Source organism: Aegilops tauschii, chromosome 4, assembly GCF_002575655.3.
Source record: "Aegilops tauschii subsp. strangulata cultivar AL8/78 chromosome 4, Aet v6.0, whole genome shotgun sequence".
Lineage (NCBI taxonomy): Eukaryota > Viridiplantae > Streptophyta > Magnoliopsida > Poales > Poaceae > Aegilops > Aegilops tauschii.
In genome coordinates this window covers 306,817,294-306,822,521 of record NC_053038.3, presented here as the reverse complement: position 1 = coordinate 306,822,521, position 5,228 = coordinate 306,817,294, and the positions used below count along the sequence as shown (strand labels likewise).

General features: G+C 41.6%; 1 long non-coding RNA gene across 1 annotated transcript; it reads right to left on the bottom strand.

Moving 5' to 3' along the window:
* Positions 1–943: 943 nt before the first annotated feature.
* On the bottom strand, positions 944–2,417 carry LOC109732815 (uncharacterized). The gene is made up of 2 exons (XR_002225481.4): positions 1,739–2,417; positions 944–1,598 (listed from the first exon to the last, which is right to left on the bottom strand). It is a non-coding gene; the product is annotated as an uncharacterized lncRNA (long non-coding RNA).
* Between the last annotated feature and the right edge of the window lie 2,811 nt (positions 2,418–5,228).

Here is a 5,228-nt window from a genome sequence, read left to right as displayed (position 1 = left end):
TGTTATTTTAGTTTGAACTTCTCAGCTTTTTTATTTTGAACTTCCATGTATTTATCTTCGAAATGGGGGAAATAAAACTGATCCATTTTACCCTATAAGGAACTTCACGATTTTTATTTTTAAGTTAAGCACATATGATTTTTTGCTTTTTCCTACATATCTAGGTTTTTCGTACAAGTTTGTTTGTCAAATTCCTTATTTTTTTTGTTTTCATGAGAGAGCTTCTATATTTTTTGCGAGAAAAGAGGTGGGAGGCGAGTAATAGAAAATTTTGGATTTATTTTATTAATTTTGAGCTTCCAGATTTGAACAATTCGAACTTCTCATAATTTTTTCTATGAACATTTATTGGGTTTGTCTTTTTTGTTTTTATGAACAATATTTTTATTGGGTTATTTTTTCCACATTCTTGCATACACCTATTACTTGCCAGGAGCTAATCGAGGACACTAGAGCAAATTGCATGGTCACACATAATCTTTGTTGTGCACGCTACAAGAAATAATTTTAAACCACGAAAATGCCCAAACGTTGCAGAACCTTCGTGCAGTTCAGGTACAACATGATTCTCATGCACATTACATTGAACAGCTAGCATGCCCAAAAGAGTAACACACAGATTTTACATCTGTTGGATCATTGAAACTCATGTGAACTAGAGTATCACCAAATGAAAAATAGTCAGAAAAAAATCAAAACGTGAAACCTCATGTCCATGCTGTCGTTGAAGCAAAAAAAACAGAGTGAGAGACGTGGGGGCCGCGACACTGGGGGAACATTCGAGCATCCACCCAGTGGGGCAGCCAGGAGGTTGAGGTAGGCGGCGACGTGGGGAGGCAGGAGGCCGGCGGCATGCTTGGGCTCACCGGGACGTAATCAATGTAAATTTGAATCTCTAGTTTTTTTAGAAACAATGTAATGCATCGGACTACACAATCACGTATAATCGGACAAGTGTTATGCATTTATAGTAGGATATAATGTACAGCAATCACGTGCAATGCATCAAACTTCAACCTGGAGCCATATTGGACTCCAAAACTACATTTTCAAACTATGTACGTAGTAGTGCAAAGCATAGGAAATCCCAGGAGAATACTTACCCAGAATAGTTTCCTCTCACACATTAATGCAAACACACTAGGGGAACAAAGTGCTAGCGATATATCTTAAAAATTTATAGGAAGCCAAGTTTCCATAGCTACAGAGATTCATGGTAAGAGACACAACAAATTCTTCGCCTCCAAATCTTACTGGTATACTAGCGCCGGATGGACGAGTTCGCACCAGCGCTTCTTCTTCTGCAACCACACCACCACCCGCCCGCGGCCGCTTCAAACTCCATTTTCTGCTTCTTCAAAAGGACAAACTCTGTCGAACGGACACTGTGTGAGGTGATGGAGTGCTTGCACGGGAGGCGATAGATGGACTGCTCGCGCGTGAGGTGACGAACTTCTCGTGGTGGAGAGGGAAGAGTTGTTCGGTCGGTCGTTGACCAAGCACTGACGGGCAGCAGCGGCTTCGTGCTCGGATGGAGACGATATTGGAAAAGTGGCATTTTTTAGGCACCGTGTGGAAGCCTGCATCCTTTCCTGAACCTTGACAGTGCACCAAGTAACTTGTATTATCAGTATATGTTCACAGTTCAGAGCATGGCTCATAGACTTGCAGGATTGCAATATAATTAGGCAAAATGGGAATCTTTTCAACAGAACATGTGCTCTGAACATCAACATACCGCTACTATTATGCAACTGGTCGACGCGGAACTGAAGATGAGCACAGTGGCTTGGTCGTGGACGAAATACAGGCACTGGTCGCGCTCAATGGCAAGGGCAATCCTGTCCAGGTAACCAGAGAAGGTTGGGGAGGCTGACGGCGACGGGTCCAACGGCGACCCCAGGATCCGGTAGCATAAGGGGTTGGGGCCCCTGGCCATGGCATGTACAAGAGACCTCGAGTACAGTGGCGACCGTCGATGGCAGAGGTGAGGAGGCATGGTGGCGGAGGTGAGCTAGTAGACTGCATCTCATGGCGGCGACGTGCAGAATCCAAGCCGTGCGCGGGTGTCGATGGACTGATTTTGTTCATATCAGTCGATGTCGATGGATGGATGTTGTGGGATAAGGCAGAACTTGTGGTCGGCCGCGTGGATCTCGCCGGCCTCGACCGGATCCGTCCGGAAGGCTGCAGGCGCGTCGGGGACGGGGTGGGTGGCGGTGGAGGCGTGTCGTGGAAGTGGTGGGCAGCGGCGCTGTGATCCAGGGAGGGAGGCGGCGGAGGCGCGAACCATGGAGGGTGGCGGCGACGACAACGCTATCCAGGGAGGGTGGCGGCGGCGCGATTCAGGGAGGATGGCGGCGGCGGCGCGATTCAGGGAGGATGGCGGCGGCGGCGCGATTCAGGGAGGGAGGCGGCGGCGGCGCGATTCAGGGAGGGAGGCAGCGGCGGCGATCGGGGAAGGTGGGGGGAGGGGATTTGGGGAGGTCAGGAGAGGGGATCGGGGCAGTGGATGGGGGTGGGTTTTCGTATTCTACAGTTCGGTGGGTCTCTCGCGATCTCGGGAGGACCTCCGCGGCTCGGCATGACGTGATGTAAATAGTTATTCTAATTTCAGGATTAGAATAGTATTCTGTTACCTATATATCTGGGCTACTTTGTTTCGCGTAATAGAATAATATTCTGTTATCCTATTTGAACTTATGGTTTCATGCGGTTGTACTGATGATTTTCATCTCGTCAAACTGATCATCTTTTCATCGGAATGGGGCGTGTAATATATCGTTGGAAAGCTCTTGACATCTACATTACAAATATATAGGAACTTTTTGCAAAATCATCACGGTTTAAGAGCAGTTTTGAAAACCGTTTTTTTCAAAACCAAAAACGCGAATTGTATTTTGGACTCAATTTTCAAACGGTTTATCGGAATTGAGCAAATAAGATGGCGTTGCAAAGCTGGTAAAAATCCGCATCTTCCATATATCTACTATTTTTTTAAACTATATACAGTTTAAAAGTAATTTGAAAAACGGTGAAATTCTGGGTGAAACGTATTTTCGTGTTTTTTTACAAACGGTTTGTCGGATTGACGCAAACGATACGGTGTTGAAAAGCTATGGAAAATGCGCAACTTTTTCATATAAAAATCTTATATTTACTAATTGAAGGCACCATACGAGCCTCCATGTTAATCCTCGAAAATACATTAAAATGACCATTAGATCTTAATTATACTCCCCGCAAAAAAAAAAGATCTTAATTATACGTTCAGGATTAAACGACAAAAGGAAATTTTATCACGTACAAGGCCCAAGAGTCCGTAGATGTTACAACGTCCAGGAAACTCCTCTACCTCATCACGTACAAGGCCCAAGTGTCCATATATGTTATAGTATCCAGGATTAGACAAGATTAGGAAACTCCTTTACCGATCCTAAAAAAAAGGAAACTCCTACCTCCTCACGTACATGCCCAAGAGTCCAAGCATGTTACAATAGAAGAAACGCTCTGTTTTTTTAATCGACTTTTAGAATATTCGTGAAAACACCCAAATTTTAGTTTTGAATTTAAAGGTATAAGGATGGCTACAACAATATTACAGTCCAAGTAAAAGAAAGATTCGATAAGAAAACTAGAAATATAGGGAATTGTAGAAAAGACAAAGAAGGCTTCCACAAGTTAAAAAAAACTCAACAAGTTCAACGATCTTACAAACAGTTTAAACTGAGTCCCAAAGCTTATCACGGCGCGTATCTCATCGGTATGTTGAATTGATAAGCATTTGGTTGGTAGGGGCATCATGGAGTTAGATGTCGATGTGTGTACGGGGTCAAGAGCGACCAGCATAAACTGATCTTGCAGACCGGTTTTTGCACCGTGTTTTAATGGAATATGTTAACCACATGTATGCATGTCTAACCATGGAGTAACCGTGCAAATAGAAACCGGTAGAGAGAAAAATCATAGATAATATCCCTATAATAATGTTAATGAGAAAAAATATACTCATGTGTATTTAGTAACTGCTAAAATTTGGAAACGATAAATATATAGAATTATAGGTATATACATGGTGTCACCAATTTTGGTTGTGACACAAAGCTCATAATGTTTTGTATGCTATGAAAATAAGTAGTAAAATATTGATTTAAAAACATTGCGTTTTAATTTTTTTACAAAACTTTAGACAAAACAATAGTGACAAAACCTCACTGACAATATTATAATTTTCCATGCAATAGGCCGTGCAATATTACAAAATGCTAGCCCGTGCAGTAGCACGGGTTGACGACTAGTGTTTTTCTAATTCCTTACGGTTTAAAAACGAATTTGAATACGGTCAAATTTAATTTTGAACGCGATTTTTAAAAAAGTTTGTCGAAGTGGGGCAAATAATATACCGTTGGATAGCTACAAAAAAATGCGAAACTTAGTCATGTTGAACGTTTTCTCTACTTCGCAACCGTTTAAGAGTAATTTTGAATAAGGTGAAACTCATCGTGTTGTCTTTTCCTATCTAAAAAACAGAGTACTTGTACTGATGTATGTATGTGTTTATACTCACGTATTTTTAACATTAGTTTTGAATGGTTCTAAAGAAAAGCACTTGAACGGATGCCCGTATGGTTTTGTACTGAGGGTGTTTTTCACATACTAGACTTTACTCTGTTTTTGCGGTATCGTTTTCCTTTTAACTTTTCAACGGTTTACGATATTATCGTCCCCGAACTTGTATGGTTTTATATCGTTGAACTGAATGACATTTTATTTAAAGAAAAATAGTGTGTCGACTCTTAACATTTTCAACGTTGTTCTGGACTTCTTTCATCCCACGACTTGAACATTACCATTTGATTTCTTTGGGTTTTCTTTGTGTTTCAGCTTTTTCCTAAAACTTATCTAGGACGTCGTGTTAAACTTACAACTTTTTAAATTGTGAACTTATTGTGTTTTTTAAATTACAAAGCTAGCAAGTAGTAGGAGATTGACCCAACAAAGGGGCTAATTACATGGAGCAGCCGACGTAATACCATAGTCTGATCGATAGCTAGCAGCAATAGCAGTGATCATCAATACACATACACATGGACTGATAACAAACTTGCACATGACTTGACAAACAAGAAAATACATTAACCGACAAAAAGAACACAATACACGTGAACTGATAATCCCCACGGCTAATGGCAGAGCTTTGTTGCATCTAGGTTCACCCGTTTACTGAA